The sequence below is a fragment of the Simochromis diagramma genome, unplaced genomic scaffold (assembly GCF_900408965.1).
Source record: "Simochromis diagramma unplaced genomic scaffold, fSimDia1.1 OVJJ01000343.1, whole genome shotgun sequence".
In the NCBI taxonomy this organism is placed as follows: Eukaryota; Metazoa; Chordata; class Actinopteri; order Cichliformes; family Cichlidae; genus Simochromis; species Simochromis diagramma.
Window position 1 is genome coordinate 172,737 of NW_024386831.1, and position 23,699 is coordinate 196,435.

Sequence of the window (23,699 nt, forward strand, 5' to 3'; positions counted from 1 at the left end):
CCGTGGATGTTAGAAAGTAAAAATGGCAATAAAAGCACAATCCCAGCATATATTGAGTGTGCAAAATATTGTAATAGACAGTACACTGCTGTTTTCATGTGTTATTTTACTTATCCAGCTGTTAAATAATTGCATATCTGGAAAGTTTTTCTTATGAAAATGCATGAAGTCATATTTTTTTATGCCAGCAAACCTTCCAAAAATTGCTTTGTGAATGTATGATGGTACTCATGATGGTACTCACAATTAGTCATTTTATTCAGTAACACCACTTGAAAACTCTAATAATGTAATGTATTCATATTAAGAATTTCATATTTTTTTATAACTCCCACACATTTGAGAAAGTGGGATTGCTGTAACAAATTTAAAAAGTTAGAATAAATCAATAAACTTGAAGTAATGTATATAACTCTGTGGTTTTCTGCTCCAGACCTGACCACCTTAATCATGCCACAATCTGGATAAATCGATTAAAACAATGAAAAAGCAAAACAAATTTGCATACCAGCATTTGAAACTTCCAAAAGTTAGTAACGCTTATTAAAAGTAAAAGCAGTGAATGAGTTATTTTTTTCTTACAAGCTAAAAGAGCTAAAGAGCCATTCTCTCCATAATGGCCAAAAAACCAACATAGGTAAAAAGGGTAAGTCTTTACAATATATAGATCACAAAGCGCCACTTATAGTGTCTAAGTTTTTGAAAGCTATTGGAAAAAGGCAAAGAGTATCCTGCAAAAAAAAAAAGACATAGTTGAAAGGGGAAGCAATTTTGAATTGAAAGACAAAAACACTTTCTGCAACAATTGTGATAAATGACAATGCGTATGTAGCGGGGGACCTCAGAGAATAAAGAAACGGGAAAGTGCCTAGGAGGAGGAAAAATAGGGCAAATGAAGTGGCAAAGACAATCTTTGCAGACTGCACGGAAAAAAGAATATCGGTCTGTGTCTTTGTGCATGTGTAGGTGTGTATGCGTGTCTATGTGTGTGTTGGAGTGGGTGGGTGTGCATACATCTGCGTATGCATATGCAGTGGGAAAGAAGGAGGGGGTGTGTTCACTTGGAGACAGCAGGGATGGCTTATTAGGAAATCATTCCTTTTAGCCAATGGTTTTTAAGAGGGAGGCAGATGTCATTTGGCTGAGAAGTACCACCTCCGAGAGCCAGCACATCCCCTTCAGTGTAACGCCGCGCTGTGTGAGAGCACCACTATCCCTGCTGTCTCCTCTCTGGCTATTTCTCCCGTTTGGTCCACAGACACTTTCTCGCCTTCTCCCTGATTCCTCCTGCTCCCTCTCTTTCTCTGCGCTCTGCTTGCCCCTCCTCTCTCCTTGCCTTTCCCCCCTTCTCTCTTCTCCTTCTTTCTCTGTGATTCTGAACCATAGACACAGATAGGATCTGTTACAGCATCAGCATCAGCAAGAGCTCAGGTAAGACCCTTTTTTTCTTTTTGGTTTGTTTTTTCTTCGCTTTGCAATGAGGGTTCATAAAATTTAAAGCATAAAGCCTGATTGCTTGCTTCCCGTAGTGGACAAATTGATTTCTCCACATTTCTAGTTTCTCCTTGCTCTGTTTGCCGTGATGAATTTGAAGTGGAGGTCTGATTATTTTAAGAGAGACAGTCTGAGCAAAGTTGAGGAACTCAAATGTCATCTTGTAAGTGCTTTTATTGCTAATAAGTTGTGACAATAACAACTTCAGGAATTTTACTACAGGCAGAGGAGTGTACATGATAGGTAGGACTGAATATACCCTTAGATAAAAAGGAAAACACGGATATTATGTATTAAACAAAGATGAGCAATGAGGCTGAAAGAATGAGAAATAAAGCCTGCAGCATGGGACAAAACAGAGAAGCAAATGGGCTTTCGCTGGTCGAAGCTGGTGGTACAAAGTGAGTTAAGAGTTAGGGAAGCTCAAGTGTTCACAGATCGGCAGGTGCCCAGCGGACGCAGTTTATCAGGACCTGTCATCCTTCCTGAACAAAGATATTTTTCTCTTTGGTATATTTATAGAGTGATCACATGTGACTTTGTGTACAACAAAGAAAAACACGATAGTAAAGCTATTAGTGTTCTATGCAAGAACAGTTTTTCTCTTCTTCAGAGTCTGTGAGAACATCTGAGGCTATACAGTATGACTGACTAGATTTTTTTTTAATGTATTCTTTTAATCTTGTCTTAAGATGGTTACATTGCAAATCTATGTCTACCGAAATGAGCAAGTGAGAGAATCAGTAGATTTTTCTACAACTGCGTGTTATAAGAGAAGGTTAGGTCATAGTGTTAACTATATAGTAATTGCTGGTCATGGATATAGCATTTGTGAAAACAGTTCCCTTTCAAAGTGTAATCTTTATAAATGCAAATGACTATATAAATTTGCATAAATTACAGAAGCAGACCTTGCTTTTTGCCTCCCTCATTTCGGAGATGTTAAAATGAGTTTAAGACTGCCCCATGAGCAACGCTTAGCCTTTGAAGTTTAAATAAACAATAGGACCATGCAATTGTACTTGTGCAATGCAACAGTGAAGCACATTAGTGTCACTTAAATCATGTCTCATGGTGGGTTTGTCTGCTTTGGAGCACCTTTGCAAGAGAGCCTTTGCTGTAATGATGAATGTTGAAAGGTGGTCTTTGCTGATAAGTAATCTTTCAAGTTCATCTTTAGCTAATATTTTCTCGAGGACCGATGCCCTATTGGTCGTTTCTGTGGTGTAAGAATATTCATCATACTGATGAATTTAAATGAAATCTGAAAATAGCTCTGAGCAAAGTTGCGTCGGGTCTCATAAGTAATACAGCGGTGTGCTTATATTTCATTCATGACATAGTTTGCAGCGCTCTCTTGGACTGTGGAGAGAAATGAGAGAAATAGCTTTGTGATGTGAAAAGACACTGGTTGTTGAGGTGAGAGAACAACCAGATACACTGCAGTGGAAACACTAACAGCTGGAGCTGAAACTGCATTTTAATTTATGGACACACACAGAAAACTTGCTCATTTTAACCAGACTTGCCATATTCCACAACAGTTCTGAGGCATTTATGCTGTTTGCTTGGCAATGCAACCCACACTGCACACAGCAACTACGAAAGGCATGGTATGGGCTTTTTTGACATCTGTTAATGATACAAAATCAGTGACAGAACTACAAACCAAGAGATGTAAACGCCTTTTGTGCAGTATGCGCTGTATGTTGGCCATATAGGTTACCAAATGTGTTAATGTTTTCTAGAGCAAAAAGAAGCTGCCTCAGCTTGCCTGACACAGCCTCTTTCATTAACCCAGCATTCAGCTGGAGACCCAGAAAAATATCCGCGTTTTGAGGAAATGAGAGACAGAGAAATGGGGAAGCTGGTGCCTTTTCAGTCCGCTGAGGGTTCTGTGCTGACAGCTACACTCAGTCTTTTTTTCTGGTTGGTTGTGAGCTGCCCCAGGTGTGACAGGCAGCCGGAGTAATGGGGGACATTTGACAGATGCATATTTCCAGCCTTGAAAGCTTCATATAAAGAAGATAGACGGCATGGATTCAGGCTGAGCGTGGGACAAACTGTTGGGCTGTGAATCACCTCAATGAGTGCGCCGCCTCTCTGCTCGATTGATCCGTCACGTGACTCTCACAAGCCTTCCAAGTTACTAATTGTATCCCCACCTGATTATTGATTGAAATATGAGGGTGGTATATTGGACTCAAGGAGGCAGGCAGCGTGTTGTGCGCACTTATACTGGTGGATGTGGCTGAATTACAGACAGAGGGACCCCACAGATTTCACTGGTTTGATTTCAAAAAAGAAATATTTGGAATGAAAAGTGTGACTTCTGTGTAGGTTGAGTGCGCATGTGTCTGCATGCACATGTGCATGGGGTTGAGGTATCACTTGTGTGCTGGATCCATTTTTGCAGCATCGCGGGATGCTACTAATAATGGTGGCTTTATGCAATAATTAATCTTTTACAAGGCTATAAGGGCACATAACTAGGAGTCAAGGTAGGAGGATTAGATTACAGTTTGTAAAGTAGATGGAAGCGTTTCTTGGCAATCAGACTTCATCTGGCAGTCAGTCAGCGCAGGGAAACGCTAACTGAGCAATGAATTCTCCAATTTAAGGTATATTTGTCTCCAGTGTGCCCTATGTCATTTAAAGTCCCTGTATAATTTAAATTTACAGATTGGCCCATTTTTACTTGTTAAAGAACACATGTTAGGTGCTTTGAGCTAATATCCTCACAGGGATACTGACATGTTTGGCTATTAAAGTAGATGTCATGTTTGCCATGTTCACCATCTGGGTTTAACATTGTAGCATACTAGCATTTGTGAAACTCAAGCACAATAAACCTTCTTCTTATTACTATTCTGAATGTCTGTACATGGCAATCCATACAATAGTTGCTGTCTGACTGATCACCAGATTGAGATGAGCTGAAGGTACATTTCCACACATGCGTGGGTCTAGAAGATAGATGCACCCAACATAAAGTCACCCATTGGTTTTAGACTGCACATTTTCACCGCTCAGCACCTTCTTAAGTTTTCAAAGACAGATGTTGCTATATTGGGATAAGATGTAGTGATAAGCTATCAGCTTGATTTTGAAGCTGCATGGGTGGACATGAAGGTACAGACATCTAATAAGCACAAAGTAAGAGGTTAAAATAGTAGAACTTCACTTAGCAAAACTTTGTGGATGGTCTGTACCACAGCGGGCAGTGATTTTGTCAGATAGGTCCATTAAAAAGCTCCAAAGGCCACCAAAGCGGCAAACATGGTGGAAAGGTCTACCAGTGTCTCCCATTATTGGACGTTGAGTGCATCAGATACCTGTAGCTACAGCAAACTGATTGCCAGGTTTCCCAAAACAAAGTGGCCATGCCCATAGCCCACAAAAGTACAGTGCAGTTATATTACAGTTATTATGAAGGAAGCTATCCAGAGAGATGCCCAGTTTTGTGGACCATGTAAGTCATATATGAAGCATGTAAAGTTTCTTAACCTTGTAAAGATGTCATTTTAACAAAGGAGTCTATGGCAATGGACTGTATTTAGGAGCCAGACTGAACTAGATTTCGATGGATACTGCACTTATTGGTATTTTACATTGGCTTCCTTTTTCAGTCTTGGGAGTTGACCTACAAAATCATGCACAGACCAGCCACAACATTATAACTGCTGACCAGTGAAACAAATTATCTCATTATAATGCAATGTTCTCCATGTGTGCTGATATTCATGTGGCTGACCACCCACTTAAGGATTGTTCCAGATCAATCACACTCCCACAGCATTGACATTGACCCAGCCTTCAAACTCCCTCGATCCCAATCTGATCAATTATCTGCAAGATGTAAGCCAGATCCACCGAGGCCCCATACTGCAACCAGGAACCAAAGGATATACAGCCAAAAGCCTGGTGCCACACACACCACAGGATATCGCAGACCCACTGTGTCCATGCTCTGATGGGTCAGAGCTGGCATAAGAAAAATTGGAAAAAGATAGCAGGTGGTTTTACCGTGGTCGATGATTGACGATTACATACAAACTAGAAAGATCACGTGTAATAAAATACAGCTAAAAATATAATTTAAGAAACGTTCTCCAAAGTTTTTGTGTCTCAGCCCCACATTCTGATCAGACAGACTGTTGTTAAGTAACTCTATAGAGAAAAACAGCAGTCAGTGATTGCAACTTAACTGAGTGCAACTTCTCCACTGTGTAGGTGTATGCTGTATTTGAAAATGCCTATGGTGTTTCAAATAATATAGCTAATCAAAGTGATATTTATGAACAAATTTGCATTAAAATATTTCTTTTGACTAAATCACAGTGATCACAGTTTCTCCGTCTGTATAGCAAGCACATGTGGCCACTTCCATTTGTATTAAATAATAAACATAAGTTCTCTTTTGAAGTCATGAACTGTGAGCAAGTGTTCTGGGCTGCAAGTAAAATGTTACACAACTGTTTTCTTTATGTGAAAGCGTTGGCATCATAAAACGATAAAGGACAGATGGCTTAGTGCATACTTCTTTATCGCTAAGGGCTCTTCATATTACAGTTTATTCTGCCGTAATATGATGCAATGAGAGTGCTGAGCAAGTACAAAGTTATTTGTCAATTACACCTCCCTGTTAATAGGATTAGATGCATCTGAAAAGCTCTCAAAAGGGTTGTTTGCAGTGAATATGCTGTTCACAACTGTGACAGAGAGGCACGGCTCATTTTGAGGCTATGAGCAATAAATTGTGACAATGTTTTGGAGGAAAGTTGATTATTGGTTGTAAAGAGTCCATCAGTCTGTATATGTGGGTTTTTTTTGTACTATTTTAATTTAAATACTCAGACAAAAATGATGACGTAATTTCACAGTTGGTAAATTAGGAATGCTTTCCCAGGATGGATACACTGTTGTGTGCTCAAATGATATATATGCATAATCACTTTAATCAGTCAGTTGATAGTCAAGGCATGCATTTAACTGGATAACCTCTCTGTTATTTTTCATTTTGGTTTATTAAAATTTGTGAACAACAAGACAAACATGTGCACATATGTTCCCAACATAATACTGGATGGTTGTATTGACCATCTCAACAGATTGTTAGAGATTCTATAAAATAGTAGAAATTCCCTCAAAGAAATCTTTTTCTTAGAGAGGGCTGTCATCGGTGAAACCAAATTGGCCTTTTGAAAGTATGTCCATTAGTTTGTTTGTTTGAACTGAAGAAAGTCCTGTTTTTTTTCCTGATTGAAATGCAACTGTGATACATATTTTTAAAAAAAATAGCAGACATGTTTTTGATTTTATTTTCCCCTCTTAATGCATTCACAAACCAAAGCAAAAAAGGCATCCCCTTGAATTTTTTAAAAGCTATTTACTATATATGACAGATCTGCATTAAGAAAATATAACGTATCTCCTTTGATGGTTTAATTTGAATACTTTGTGGAGAGAACTGCCAGGATGTGTTTTGACAATGTCTTCATCTCGAGAAATATCAAATCACGGAAGTTCAAAAGCAGTTTGTAACCAACAGGAACACTTTAGGGGTTTGGTATGCCTGCAAAATGTTTCTGGGCTGTAATATATTTCCCCCTTCACTCACTTTACTGCTTTACACCCTTTTCACATGAAAAGCGACACCCGCTACTATTCAATTCATTTTTAATGAGAAGCATGCGGGCAGTGAGGGACTTGTGTGCACGCACCGTGGAAGCATGGGATTTATCACAATTGTCAGAGATCACATTTTATGTTGAGGTCACGAGAAGGAGGAAAATTTAATTTTGGCCGGGTTGTACTGCCCGGAGCTGTAATGTACATATTTAAATTTACAGGGATATAAACTAAAAGGCACATGTCAGTAAAGGGAGGCTCAGCGAGCTGTTTGTTCTGAGACGAGAAGAATGTACTCTTGTGACCGTGTCCTCTGGTAATGTTTTGTGTAAAGGCAGAGTACTATCAAAGCAGCTCTTATTGTGTCAACAGCTAGCAATATTGTAAATGTGTGTGTCACTGAAAAATGGTGCAGCAATAAAGTAGAAATGTGATATCCTGATTGTACAAACTAAATATTGCGAACGGTTAGCTTGAGTGTTGATGCTAGCCAAAGTTAGCTATCTTTATCAAATTAGCTGGTGGCAGAATTGAGCATGATGTCTTTTATATATTGTTATGGACTGCTCTAGTAAAGTGAGTGGGGAATACATTGTTGTTGATTGAAAACATCCCTTCATGAGGGTTTGATTACTCTGCTGTTCCCATGGTTACTTCATTGCGCACATGTACTGTATCGATACCCCAGATGGTGTGTTTGTTTCTCACATGCGGCAGGGTGTGGACCTCAGATTGGAGACTGCTTCCATCTGAAAGCACCTTTCTCATGACACATGCAGTTATATCATTAAGCTAGCTGCCATTTATTTTAATTTGAGCATGTGTGGGCCATTCATGGAAAAGTAATTCATATTCCACCTTGCTTTGCAGCTTCCCTATGATGTTTCCAAGATATGTTTTCAATTCCAATTCTGAGTATGGCCTTTAAAGAGTTACATAACTTTAAAAAACTCTTTCCTCCTAGGTATGTACTTACACCCTGCTGTCTTCAGGTGGTTTTAAAGGAATGCTTGTTTGCTGTGTGAGTTTAAATTCTTCTTTTTCTACATTATCACATGGGATTGTATATAAATATCATGCTATTTTAGGCGCATCTGGTGCTTCTTTAAACCTTTTCCTGCCATTTTATTTGGCATCCGAAATATTTTGGGTTAGGTCAGGTTGGGGTCGAGAATTTAATGCCATAACATGGCACATTAAAAGCAAAAACATTGTGATAACACAAGAAATGTCTTGCTGTTACAGTTATGTGCCATTTTAAGGTACAAGTTTGGGGGAAAAAAATATTGCATGTCTCTCCTTTATGTTAGAGAGCTGCAATTTTCAGCTTTTTCAAAGCAACTGCTATTTTAGCATTTTTTTAAATGTCTGTGGAGAGAATGGAAACCTATACTTAACAACTGAACCAAGTGGTGGTTCCATATTTTAGCTCCACAAAAAGAATATTCTCACATCTAGTGCAAACATGCTGTATGCACAGAGTATAAATTACAGTTACAGCTACTACATTCATCTGGGGTAACCTGCATTACGGCATAAACTGTTCGGGAAGAGTAATAGAGAAAGAAATGTGTTCATTTGCTGCAGTTTATATAAGCAACTATTTGTCTGATTGCTATATTCATGAGCTCTTGTGATATTAAAATGTAGTTTTTTTACACTTCTGGCACAGTGGTTAGTACTGTCTCCTCAGAGGAAGACGATTTGAATTTGCTGCCGAGGACTTTCTGTGTGGAGTTTGTGTGCTCTTCCTGTGCCACCAAAGACATTTATGATGGATCAATTGGCAGTGAGTGTGAGTGATTGCCTGCTTCTCTGTGTGATGAACTAGTGACGCCTTTTGGGAAATGTCAGTTTAGATGGGGCATCAGCATAGGCTTCACAACCCTGCGACCTTAGTTAGATAATCACCTAAGAAAATCCACAGATGGATTTTCATAAATAAGGAGCTTAACAAACTGCTTTGATAGTTATCCCTGGAAAATGGAGATATGAGTTTGGTTTCATTTTAGGGTGAATTCTAGATTACTTAAAAACCTTGCAAGCATTTGGCTATGTATATGCAGGTTATCCTCAAAGATTACTTTTAAAATATGCACTCAGATACCTCAGTTTCAAAACTGTGGCTGCCAGAAACATGGCTTTTCTAGAGCCAGACGTGAGCACATTCTAGCGAAGGCAGAATGCTAAGTTACAACTAATGCTAGAGAGCCTAAAAGGTACATCTATAGTCTGTATGTTAGACAGAAAACCAAATTGAACCAGGTTGTAAACATGCTTATTCCTGCTCCAAAGTTAGCCATTTTTACATGGAATTCTGTGGGGACAGACCTGCTTTTAGAGCCAGCGTGATATGGCCACTCGTGACAACTAAAGTTTTTGGCACTTCCACATTGTCTTCATTTCTAACCCCTGAGAGGTTGCTGCTGTGTTTGCTTGTTGAGTAACTGGAGCTTCCAGTGAGTCATTTATCTTGCTACATTAGCTGACATACTGTATATATGTATATAGACTTGCATCATGGTGTAACTTTTATGAGGTACAATACTGTAAAAGGTGACTTTAAAAATGTTATTTTTCCCCCAAATGGTTTATTTTGTTGCTGCTCCTTTAATTTTCTATAAAAATTATGTGGTTGAATTAGGATCCCATTCACAAATAAACTACCAAAGTGTGGCTCTGGGAAACAATTGTTACCTCTTTTGACCTCAACTTAAAAAATGTACCCTTTTTCACCTAAGCTTAAAAACACCTGACTCCATTAAAATAAAGAAATCCTTCTTAGAGGAAACCACTTAGAAAATGCTACCCTTGACATGGTTAGTGGTGATGATTTCATGCTCCTATTCCTCTTCACATCAAACTGATAGAGGGTAGGATGGAAGCTATTATTTGGACAGAAGAATCATAATTCTCTGCAGGGCTGTTGCTACTTCACATTGCTACCCAAAATACAAACACTTTTTTTTTTTCCCAGAGTCTATTGAATTTGCTGACCCCCAACACCCCAACAGTTTTCAATTACATTAGCCCCCACCCTGCAATCCACTTGGAATACAAATGCAGAAGCTTGAACATGCCTTCTCTTAAGAGTCTTTGTCAAGTAGCCGGCTTATTTGTCTATAGTTCTTTCCATCTGGCCACACAGGTTATTCGTTGGCTGTTTTGTAGTTGTCAGGCAGCTGAAGGAGTCTGTCACAAAACCCAGTCAGCTCACTGGCCTTTAGCTTAGATCTCCTGCTTTTGTCACCCCAATTAACTTTGGATCACTGGCTATATTCACTAAATCTTCCTTGCGCGTAATAGAATTAGTGCAGCAATACAATCGTTCTTAATGGTCAAATGTGTCTTTTTCTTGGCCTCCTGTACAGACATTCTGTCTCAATTGGCGTTTTTTTTCTTGGTTATTCTGCTGCTGTCTTTGAGGTGTCAGCGGTAATTACATTTAATGAGAAAGGGATGGAGTTGTTCACCTGAACAGAACGCACAACCTCTGATGAAAGAATGCCGTTTCTGCTTATGAAAATGTGCAGTCAGTCAGTCAGTTGCGATGCTACTCTGATATTCGGGGTTCGAATCGGTTTTGAACAGTCTTTTGTGCGATATGGATTCAGAAAGAGGCGATGTCACAACTAATGACTGGCAACTAAAGGGAGCGTGTACTTTAAGACTTAGTAATGTAGACTGAAGAGGTGAGAGTGAGCTGCTTAAGATCAACGTTCTTTTGATTTGCTGAGGCTCTTTTAAATGCTGCTGTTGCATCTTGTCTAATTTACCATGATAAGAAGCTGTCTTCAAGCTGAAATTACTAATGAGATGGGAAATTTTTTTAAAAAGTGTATTAAGAAAAATCCGCTGTTGCTCACTTGGTGTTACCACAGCCAAATATGATTTCCCTTGCAATGCATTTACTCTCTATCTCATCCAGTGACTTAGTATTTGCAGTGATCTGTGGTGTGAGTGGAAACATCATCTGACGTGAAACTGAAAGATAAAGAAGTCCTAAGGCAGATTTCATCATATTTCTGAATTTTTACATTTTAATTATTTAATGCTTATTATAAATGCTAATTATACTCATGTTACATAGACTACTGTGTACTTTATGTCTCACTCGAAAAAAAAGTCAGAATTTCTTGTAATTTTTAAAGTGGTCTTGAGCAATATTTCTCTGGACTTTTTGAAAAGTTGTCAGTTTTTCTTTGGACACTGGCTACTTTTTCACTCACATTCAGTCGAGTGTTTGTACCTGATAATTTTCACAGAAATGTTTTTCTACTTTGTTAAGCCTACACATAATAGACAATCTAGCAAACAACCAATTTTAGATTAAGATTTAGGAGCTCAGCTTGGTGTGCAGTGTGTCTTTAAAAAAAAAATGAGGAAACTAGAGGAGAGGAGGAGAAAAAAGTCATGCTGAAGGGTAACAGTGAGGCCAAGATATGCCAAATCATAAATAGAAGAAAATAAAATAAGCAGCAACAGGTCTCATGGAGTGATGAATCCAAATGTGAAAATATTTGTTCAAATGAATTTTTAGTTCAAATCACTGTCAGTATGTATGGAAGAGGTTATAAAAGAGGTACAACAGTTATTATCTACAGCCATCCATTGGTATGGTCTGTTTTTGATTGTTTTTTTTTTTTGTTTTTAGTGGGGAGTTATTTTGTGTTACTGCTTCCTGTTTTATTTTGATAGTAGTTTGTCTAGTGTGCCTTGTATTTAGTTTTACTTTCCTGCCTTGTTCTAATTAGTTTCAGCTGTGTCTCGTCATCCTCCCGTGTCCACTTTCCTTGACAACCTCATGTGGGAGTATTTAAGGCCAACCTTTCCCTTTCCTTGTTTTCAGAGAGTCTGTTAATCCTCCTTGTGTGTTACTGGCTTGTGTTTTGAATTCGTTTTTTTATTACTTTTTCCCAGTTCTTATTCTAAACTATGTATAAGGTCCTCAATATGTGTATTTACATGAGCAAGAGTAAATAGTTCATTTGCTGTAGTTTAGAGGCAAACTGTGCATCTATGTATTTGTCATTATTGATAAATAAAGTAGGACAAGCTCTAAATTAACAGTAGAAAGGGAGCGTTTCCTCAGCATACAATAGAGTGGCTCATGGATGTGCGTGCTTTTTCTTAACACTATCATTGTAGCTTTGGCTACACAGGTAGTATGTATTTAGTACTGGAGCTGCAAATTGCCATTCCAAAAAAATATATTTTGCTTAATGTATAGCTGTACGTTAGTGCTTTATGCAAGTACAGATGTATATGGTTATATTGGTTAAATCCACATAGTCCATATAATCCTATTTCTTCATTTACTTAATTGCCATCCACATTGCTAGTACGGTGTCATTATGCATAAACAGACAAAAACACCCACACACAGATGTACATTCCATTAAACAACCCTCATTTTTGTCTGTCTTTGAATATTGCATTTTATATAACGTGAGTATAATGACAATGAGAACTCAACTTTTTAAAAAGTTTTGAAAAATCCATCGGTGATATTAAAAGATTTGTGCATTTTTCTTGGTCGCTTGAGTTTCTGGTCTTTCCATCTGGTTGTCTTCTGATGTAGTGTTGTCCTTATCTTCCTGGACTCCTTCTCTGTGTAGATACACTCTGTCTTCATTCACACTACATGTAATTAACGGTAGATAAGCTAACATTTTTAAAACATCTACTGATTCACTTATTGCTGTTTGGGTCTCGTGTTGACATGTGGACGAGATGCTGCGAGGATGCGTTTTTAGCGATCGTATTTCACCCTTTTGCCCTGACACCTGAGGTGCAAGAATCAGTGTTGCATTGTCACGATGCTGCATTGGCCCTTTGCTCTCCACGGCAGCTGCCTGCTTCAAAAGGCCGCCTGTTGATGTGCTCTGCTCTCTACAGGAGAAGCTCCTGTGATAGTTCATTATTTTATTACACTTCAACCTGCAGCAACAGGCTGTAAGACATGTTTCTCTCTCCTCATTTGTAGTGCTAGATACAGTTTCTCTGCTCTTTTGCATCTAATTAGGACAAGCTGTGTGCCTCCAAACAATGGGATAATGGCTGGCACTCACTGGCTGTGCTGGTGCTGAGTGCCTTCTGGCCAAGCACCAGAACGTTGGAGTGGAAATCTCTCCTTACACAAATGTGGCACAGTTACGAGTGCCAGGGTATGCTGGTGCTTATTGGTATCCACATCACATCCACGTCATGGACTCTAGACGGCCTGGTGTTTTAATTGTTAAATATTTTACTCAGTTTATAGCTCATGAAGATTTGAGAAGAAAAATATTTGTTGTGGCACAGTTGTCTCACAGAAACAAGGTCCTGGTTTGCAGCTTTTGGTTGGCTGCAACCTTTTTGTGTGCACTTAGCACGTTTTCCCTGTACCTGGATGAGTTGTTTTCAGATTCCTTCCATAGCTTGTTAGGCTAATTGGTGATTCTAAATTGGCTGTAGGTATAGATCTGAGAATGTATCCCTATCTGCCTGAGTTCACCCTGTGATGCCCATACTTCCTCTCCAGGGTGTACCCCGCCTTTCACCTAAGGGTCAACATCAGGTGACCCCCCTCCACCCCCGCCTTGACCCTGAACTAAAGAAAGAAAGTAAAGAAAATCAAAACATGATTAGTTTGTTGATTTATATTTTCACATGAAACCGATTTTTAAAAATCCTGTTGTTTCTAAAAGCCTGATTGACATTTGCCTTTTAGTATCACAAAATAATAAAAAATGTCGTCAATTCATATCATGCTGCTGTATAATTGCCTACAGTAATTTTGGTTAATCAAAGGCAATTTAGATTTTTAAGAGCTAGACTATTCATCAATGGTCCACGTGCAGGACCCTTTGTTGTGTTGATGAATGTTTAGCAATGAATTGCCTTCATGAAAGAGATGTAACATTTTAAATTAAAAAAAAAAAAGAGCTATGACATTCTGTCATCTATCTGCAATATGTCATCCTCAGCCTCAGTAAATAATACAAAGGCGCAAGGATTAGACCACTTAAAGTTTCAAATTTGCCACCCTGTGGATTTTCTTCTCAAATAGCTTTTACTTTCTTGGAGCAAACCCTTTCTCGTGCTCATACATTGTTATTTTTTCATAGTTTTTCATTTTCCTATTGATGTTATTCTGAAATGGATTGAAAAAGACATTTAAAAATGAGAGATTAAATATGTCTGGATAATATGTCTGGATCATTCTTATTTATTATCTTAAATAAGGTATATGAGGCCATATATTATAAATTGTATAATTTGCAACCCAGCGTTTTCGGGTGCATTCTTTTCTTGTTCATAAATTATATCTTTTGTTATTTATAAACAAGCTATACGCCTCCAACCCCTTAAATGAAGAAGCAGGTTGTAATAGCATGTTAGGGTGTAGAAGCTGTAATGTTTGATGGTGTGGCAACATGTGAATTGCTTAGTGCCACTGAAAAGAGTTTTAGCTGAGAAAGGTGTTCTACAGAGGACTGGAGGCTTCTACACTGGTCTTTTGTTCTCCCCTGCTTAACATTGTTTTCCCAATGGCAGGTCTCCATACATTGCCTTGTCATGCACAAGTGTCTTCATTAGAGCAGCGTCAGTGCAGTTGTGACAGCTCTAGTATCACAACAAACTGAAGAAAATACTGTCTTGGACTCATAACCCTGTAAGACCCAACCCATCAAAAAATTCTGATTTATTTGGAACTGAGATGTTTTTTAACCCTTATAACAAAATACGCTTTCTTTTTTTTTTGCTATATCTTGTTGTGTACGATATATTTTTATTATACATTTATTATATTTTTTGTAACGCATTTGATACATGTTTTTGGCAACTTTTTTTGTTAACAACAATGTTAATTTCAGACAAAAAAAAGAGTTTTTTCCATAACATTTTGAAATTATAGCAAGTATTGATCATGCCGATGAGATAGAGGTCTCAGAAACTCATGTTTCAAATATCAACTCATGTAAACTCATGTATCATCTATCAAGGGCATTATAGGCTTAAATTCTCAGGGAAGAAGACCATTAGTTTAGCAACATAACGTAGTAACAACCATGTAAAGAGTCAGAGCGAAAAAGAAATCAGTAGTGATGCACTTGGCCAGTTGCTGACAACTCATCCTAGTCTTTACCTGCATTTGGAGAGATAATCGGAGGCATTTTGACCCCTGAGCATTGGTATTCTAATGTTAATACTCTCATAAATGCTCTGATCCATGAATGGCTAAACAACTAACTTCTCCTGTATTATAACTTAATCTTAATCTCGAATCTGTTTTTCTTAAAATGCTTTAATGCCAAGTAAAATCCTGCTTCCAAGCAAAACTTGTGACTCAGCTGTAGGACTGTCTACCCATAAGGCACCACTCACATCATGAGGCCAATCTGGAAAGCAAAACCTAATTTTAATCTTTCAATTATTACATTTCTCTGCATTATTTAGATTTAGAAATATTACTAAAAACTGATATATTTTTTTTAGTCATTGTTGAATTAATTAATCAATTGGGCTTTTAACGATCTAATTTATGCATATAAAGGTTACAATGTTAAATTGCTTGTTTTTAAAGGGAGGCTGTACATTAACTTTATACTTTAACTTTTTAATTTTTGGTTTCGCAGAGAAAAGCTGCAATTAGGTTTGCAAATCCTAGCTTAATGGACAGATACAGAAAGAGCTATAGATGAAAGCATACACTGCTGAACACATTGGAATGTATTTTGCAACAGCAAAATTAGTTTTACAAATGCTAAGAACATGCACTCTGTATTCTTATCAAACCCAGGAGGGCTCTTCAACATAAGGCTGGTAACCTTGATGAGTAATGCCTCCTCCAAGTCATGGTCACACTGCATGTTCTATAAGATATAACTGCTCTTTGCTCTCGTTAACAATAACCACATCTGCCATTTTTAGCAATGACACTGGAAAAGATCAAAAATATATACGTGATATATGTTGTGTGTGTTAACAAACCCAGTAATTCACAATCAAATATGAAGTAGATATCCTTGTAGGTACCAGAGCAGGTACATATGCATGAAAATTCGGGTTTCTTGGATACAAACACTGAGCGTGAACTTATTAAGAAACCACATGTTTGTTCTTTCTTGGAAACATCATGTGCATCAACTTTAGTCATGGCAATTAAAACGTGTCATTGTAATAGCTCTCACAAAGATATACATAGTTTACTAACATTATGTAAAATATAATACAAGTTTGTCTATTCTGTCGTGTCAAGAAAAATATGTAAAGGGTTATCAGCACATTGCTGGTGCTACAGTTGAATAATTATTTAGAGTAAATAATAACAGCTGAATAAGATTCCAGTGGGCACAACCTAAATAGAAGGAAAAATGCTTTATTGCTGCTGTTGACAACACTTGCAGCTTTTTGGTCAATGGCTCACACCGGACTTCAAGGTGTTGTTTCTAAAGCAAACCATATATTGACAGATGATGTCATCACAGTCGTGGCCTATTGGGAAATCTAAAAAAAAAAAAGTAAAATCTAAAAAACCCCGTAACAGTCCCTTTGGAGACTGTCCAAAGTGCCAAATGATGCTGATGGAAAACCAAAGGTGCACTGATTGGCATACAAGTGCCACATGGCAGTTCTAGTTGATTTATTCATGATTCTATAAAAACAAGATATGTTCACATTAGCATACTACTTGACAGAGTCACGGCTTAATCCACAGTGCCAGTTCCAAGTTGTCAACTCCAAAAACAAGATGCAGCAACCCTTGCAGCCAGCTTACAGTCTGCCTTTACTTACCATCTATTTGACATTTTACATATAAAACTGTGCATTATTAAGTCGAAAATAAAAAAAATTAAAATGTGAATTTATAATCCATCAGCTTTCTTATCTTATCAGTTTATCCAACTTCACAAGAACCTGTAGCTCTACATAAGGCAAGAGACAGTGTGCACCTAGGGTTAACATAAAGAGACGATCACACAAAGTCTATTTAGAATCATCAGGTAACCTAGCAAGCATTTCTTTCAACTATGGGAAGAAGCTGGAGTACTCAGAGGAAACCTACGCAGGCACAGGGAGAACTTGCAAACTCAACACAGAAAGGCCCATGAGGTTTGAATTAGGATCAGTCTTGCTGTGAAGTGAGAGTACTAACGATTGTGTCACACCTCTTATCACATGTTATTTGACATGGAATTCATTTCATTTTTTTGTATTTTAAAGACTTTCACTCTGTGTGGAAATGAAAGCTTGGCTCACCATTGATAAAAACAAGTTACATAAGATAAGTCAGTTCCTTGCATTTTATTAGACAGAGAGAATTATTGTGTTTAAGCTCTTCCAAGTCCTCTTTTTGAAATTGCAGCATTAGAAAGGAAGGGGCATAGCAAGAAATCATTAGAGTTCTTTGTGACACTGTCTGAGAGTATAAGCTGATTTGATCACTGTGCTGGGAATGTTGGGGAAAATTCAGGTGGTCATGTTGAAGCCACAGATGGTACGTGAATCTACATTAGAGTGCTCATTGACTTTACGTCGTGTTTTCTTTAACTGGCAGATGGAGCATCAGGATTTAATCTCACGAATAAACTCTGCCATCACGGTCATTTATTACTTGTAATTAGTTGTATCATTTACAACCTCGGCATAAAAGCGGAATGTATCCGCTCTTCTGCGTTGCGACATCTTAGAAATGACTAGAAAAGCAAGAAGGTTGTAATAATTACTGGCTTTAAATTCCAATCACTCACCACAAATTGACAGTCAGAAAGCATGGTGTGATAAACTGATTAAATAATGAGATTATATTGTTATGATTACGCATTAACTCCCCTGTTAAAAATAATCATTAGGGTATTAATTGTTAACAGATTAACTTCACTGCACACTGATTAAAATAAGTCACCTGCAGTGTTATATTTTTTTTTTCTCTTTTTTTTTTTTTTTTTTTTTTCAAATGAAGACTTTTGGTCAATTACTTGACCTCTTATTGTAGTTTTTAAAAGAGTGCAGTTACACATGCATGCACATGCACAACTGTACTTTATTCAGTCCATTTCCTTTCACAATACAGTGAAATATGAAATGCAAAAAATCATGCAGCATATGAATATGATAATCTTCTTACCATAATGGTTGCAAAACAGCTTCTGAATATAACTTTTTTTCCCGTTTGGTGGACTAATGGAATTGTTCAAATTCTTACAACTAATTAATAAAGAGAATAATATTGGAAAAGTTCGAGAAATATTTAGTTTTATCTCCTGCCTTGCCTTGTAATTTTTCACCAGCATTGTTTGGCTTCTGCATCTGTGAATATCTTCCACCTGGAGCTTATCTCCAAAACTGAAGGTGGGCAAAAACCAGCCACTGACAGATTGGGCCTGTCAGCACTCGAAACATTTGATTGGATTTGGTGGCCACTGTGAGGTCTCTGCTTTCACAAAGTGAACCTGTGCAGGGTTTTCCACAGAGACAGAATGTTCAATAAAGTCCTACTTTCAGCCTTCCCTTGCTCCCTCCTCCCTTATCTGGGAAGCACAACCAGATAAGTGCCTCACCCAACAAAGGCGATAGAGCACTCACACTGTGAATCCATATGTCATGCTGTGTCTTCCACCCCAGAGTTGATAGAGCATCAATTAGACCTCTAGTGTGGGGGGGGTTAAATTTTCCTGTAATTGTTATCAATGTGTAATATAGTCCTGAGGGGTTCCTATCAAAGTACCATATTTAATTATGCTGCAATTACAGTGTCGCTGTATCGTCTTTGTTTCATCCCAACTACAATATTATAAACTATAGGTACCATTTTTTGCACAGCATGTCATTGATAAACTTTTCTAAGCATTAACTGCACATAGCTGCAAATGTATTCTATATATGCATGTATACGAGGTGTAGTATTTAATAAACTCAATGCAAACTGAAAGGTTAACTTACTATTTAGATTGGGTCAGTGAATGGGACAGCAGGCATCTGCTTAGATCAGTCAAGGAAAACTTCAAACAGTTTAGGCCTTATTAAATAAATAATTCTGTTCCCTTTTAGTATTTCCTTCCCAAAAAAGCATCTCAAAGACGTCACTCACAAAGTGGTAAACAACTAATCCAGGCTAATCCAGGCGTATATCACAGAGTTATTCTCAGAGAGGCTCATGCTTAATGAATGTCAGCTGCTCTCGGTTTAATTGCATGTTTATTCAGCACTGTCATTTCCATAACATCACGCACCGATTTTTTAAAATCTTTTATTTTTTGTTGCTTTGCTTGGTGCACAAAAGCTGCACGTTTTTTTTAGTCAGTACTATATTCCCGTGCAATGCAGAATATAAAATGTTAATGAAATGAAACTCTAACTAAGAGCATCAAGAAAAATCTTCTAATTTGTTTTGTAAAAAAATATGGAGGAAAACAAAAGTGTTTACATGGTACCAGGCGATGGAATCTGGGCCACAATAATGAACCAATATATTAATTCAGACAGGCCACTTTTTTAAAGTCTGCTCTAAAACGATTAATTATGATGGAACACTGGGGGAAAATTCAACTTTTGCACCTCTGAATTTATTGTTTGCCACTTTGACAAAACTTGTTTGTAGCCATTTCAGATTAAATGCAGCCATGGTTAAGAATGCATTGTTTTGTCTTGGTTTCTGGTTGCAGCATGAGGTCTGCTGATCTCGTAATGTCATTGGTGCTATGCTGGAGACAGAAGGTAAGTTTTTATATAGCATCCTGCTGGAGATAAGGAAAACTGTAAATTGCATTGTTCTTATCATAGACTTGGTGGATAAAATTAATAGCTATTTTGCTTTCATTTCGTTTTATTTTATACTTCTATTTTATACGTCTTTATCTACTCTGATAGTCTAATGTCTAGTGATTAGCTGCATTTAAATGCATGCGTGTAACAGTTAATATTCTAAACTAGTACATGGCATTATGACTTTGTGCCTCTGACAGGCGTGGCCAGAGACATTGTGTTTTGGGGCTGTCAGTCCATACAACAGGTTTCCTTACATAAAACATTTATTGAAAAAACCCAACGCAACATTAATATCAAAAGGTTCGATGCCAGAATGGAAGAAAGAGCCTAAATAGTTCATCTGGGTCCGTTTTTGTAGCCTTGAAGACCAAGGAGAGCTGCATCAGCTGACCCTCCCTTGTAAGGCAATTATTGAAAACTTCCTTGGAGACAGTGGGAGGGGCCTGAGAGACTGCAAGATGAACTCATTAGATGATTTTGATGATTAAAATGCAAAAACACAACTAAAGAAATGTGGTGCATGCCAATTAAATCGTAATCTTCACTATGGTTATATATCCTGTGAGTCTGGAGAGCCCGTGCAGTCTATAACTTCACTGGTTGTCAGAGGCATACAACTGCAAGGCACTAATTATGGTTGTTGTTTGTAAACAATTTACAGTGTGTGTATTTCAGAAATGTTCCTTGGATATTGAGAGGAATGTTACTTGTCAAAATTTCAATTACCATCTAACTCACAGCAGGCACTGCCCTCCTCTACTCTGTCTCATATGTCTCTATGGCACATTGTTGTTATGAGGAATGCATTATTCAGTGCAGCAGTTGGTTACTGAGTGTTGATCCAAGACTCCATTTCCTGTTCTAGATTTGTTTATTCAAATGTGACAGTTGTGAAAAAGCTGTCTTAACGCTCTGCAACTGAAGGTCTGAGTAGATTACAAGATTAGACGATATAGAGATGTTCCTGTCTCTGTACTGTCAGCTCCTATAAGACAGATGAGTCACATACTGTTATGTTGTGAAAGCTTCATAGACCACAGTGACCTTTCCTTATTTCTTTAACAATTACACAAACCACAGATATGTAATAACTACTTTTATTTTAAATGAATATAGGCCTCGATCTTTAATACCATATGTGTACACATATTAGTGAATGAGGCCAAAGAAATGAGCAGAAAATGAGAATACATTCACATTTACAATTAGACAATTTGTCTAGCCTTGCTGGAATATATTGCATGTGTTAAATACATGTTTTTTTTAATCTAACATTTTAAAACATGTTCAAGGCCTAATTTTGTTCTTAGCATATGTTAGTGATTCATAATAATTACAATTCAATACAGAATCCTTCTTTGGAAGAAAAAAAACAGCGGGCTGTTTGCAGACAGCAGGAATAGGCTATGTGCACATTTCTCTAAATAGAAAAATATGGTTGTCTTGAGGTGTATGGAGTAAGCAGTAAAGTTGGAGAAAACCATGACTGAGGTGGATGCTGCAAGGCACACTTCTCTAAAGTGCTGCAATAATTGATGCGCTGAATGTAAGTCATCAGTCATCATTATTTGTCTTCTGAGACTGAACTGGGGCTTAGGTAAAAAAAAGAATTTGGATTGAAATAAAACAAACAACAACAAAAAACCAAAACAGAGAAACAGGATAATGGACCAGAAGATAAAAACATTTATATGTAGGAGAGTGGCCTGACATGTGGTGGAAAGGAATCAGTTCCAGCAAGGACTTTCAACAACATGTAATTTCTTAAACACAGTCCAATCGGTGTAACGTTTATATTTTGTCAAAGGAAAAAAACAAAGGCGATGCAAACAAACTTTTTCCCAGCTATTTTAAACTGTAGGCCAGTGTGATGCTGGGATGGAGTGGTCACTAGCCATATATTCCACTGTCCAATACATGCAAGAATGTGATCGAGATGCCCACTTATTGACTTGCTAGGTTGTCTACAACCAGCTGCAGTGAAGCATTTATATATATGTATATATATAGTATAGGATTTTATCAAAAATGTCATTTTAACATTAGGCATTCAGCTGACTATCAGTTCAGTTCAAAGACACCGAACTAAGTCTCGATGAGCCTGAATTGCTGCCCCACCAGTTCCATCACTGGTTGTGTGTCATGTAGATCAGCGGTCCCCAACCTTTTTTGCGCCACGGACCGGTTTATGCCCGACAATATTTTCACGGACCGGCCTTTAAGGTGTTGCGGATAAATACAACAAAATAAAACTAGTACTGGTACCGAAAAAAAGAAGATTTATTCATATCACACGTGAAAAGACCCAGGATGACCGAGTTAAAGATAAAAACGATAACAAAATAACGCTGAAAACCGATAAAACCCCCGAAAACCATACATTTCACACCTGAACCTCTACTCTCGTGGCCCGGTACCAAACGACTCACGGACCGGTACCGGTCCGAGGCCCGGGGGTTGGGGACCGCTGATGTAGATGGCAGACAAGTTGCTGCTCTGTTCCAGATGGTAAAGGAATGTCATGTGCTATTGCAATGTTGTGAAGGACACAGCATGCCAGAATGATCATGCACACCTTTTCAGGGCTGTAAAGTAACCCCAGCTGCGTCCAAACACCTCCAATGACCCTTGAGCTGCCTAAAGTGTGCTGCGTTATGGTGCAAGGAAGTGTTTGTAGCAGAATCTCTTGAGTAGTTATGGTTTTAGCAAATCAGGTCAGGCCAGGTTTATCAGATAAAAATATGGCAAAGAGAATCCAGTGTTTAGAATTAGTAAATTACATACTGCAAAAGGCCTTCTGTGTTTGGTTTCCACCTTCTCAAAGCCATTGTAGGTTCTCTCTGTGTGCTGTGGCCTGTCCATCAGTCCAAAGACACGATTGTTGGATTCATCTGTGATTCTAAATTGGCCGTAGGTAAAGATGTGAGCGCTTGCTTGTCAGTCTGTTTGTGTTAGCCCCATGATAGACGGGGTTGACCTGTGCAGGCTGTACACTGTTTTATGACAGCTTGGCTCCAGGCCAGATCGCCCATGAACCTAAGGTGAATAAGTGCTTTAGAAAAAGTATTCATATATTTTATCAAGTAGGCAGATGGATCTCAAACACATGGGTGCAGTACATTTCTCCAATAATTTCTGGCACTCGAGCAATGTCCCTATTAATGTTGCTCATCACAAGGAAATTAAATATGCTTGGACAATGTCCTGATGATGATTTTAAAACCTTTGGAATTGAACAGTTCAGGGAATACTACAAGATCTGCGCTTTCACTCTGGAAAAAAGCTATTGGGTTAGCGTGGTCTGTCTGAAGAGTGGAATGTTGTTCCAAGAAGTTGTGTAGCTGCTGCAAAACTTCTCTTGGCAGTCAGGGATTTCTGACAAGCCATTTGTTACACTTCAAAATTTGTTATGTTGGTCTCTGAAGATGGCCTCTCTCCTGAAGGCGTGGGCTGCAATATATTCCACCAAGGCTAGATCTGCCTTCATAACACCTGCTTAGAGAGTTGGAATCATTTATACACCCTCTCTGCCTAGGCTATAAAGTAACCAGTTGGTTACCAACTGCATATATTTAATTTTATGACACTACAAATTAGCAAGACTTCCTAAGAGTAGACTGGAATGCTCCTATATTAACATTAAATATTTTGATAGGAAGAAAACTGCAAATATATATTGGATATTTAATAGGATGCACTTGGGCAATTAATCCAAATAATTTAGTAAATTACGAGCTATTCTATGTATTCATTATTAGCTTTTCTTTTGTTACAGCTGGTATGTGACTAATTTATATGCATTAAAACTATAATAGATTACT

General features: G+C 38.0%; 1 protein-coding gene across 2 annotated transcripts in view; it reads left to right on the forward strand.

Annotated features, from left to right (window-relative positions):
• Window positions 1-903: 903 nt before the first annotated feature.
• Window positions 904-23,699, forward strand: part of thsd7ba (thrombospondin, type I, domain containing 7Ba) — a 183,885-nt gene continuing 161,089 nt past the window's right edge. For both annotated transcript variants that reach the window (XM_040027377.1, XM_040027378.1), the window contains exon 1: window positions 904-1,431. The gene's annotated coding sequence lies outside the window, so the exon portion shown is untranslated. The remainder of the gene's footprint in view (window positions 1,432-23,699) is intronic.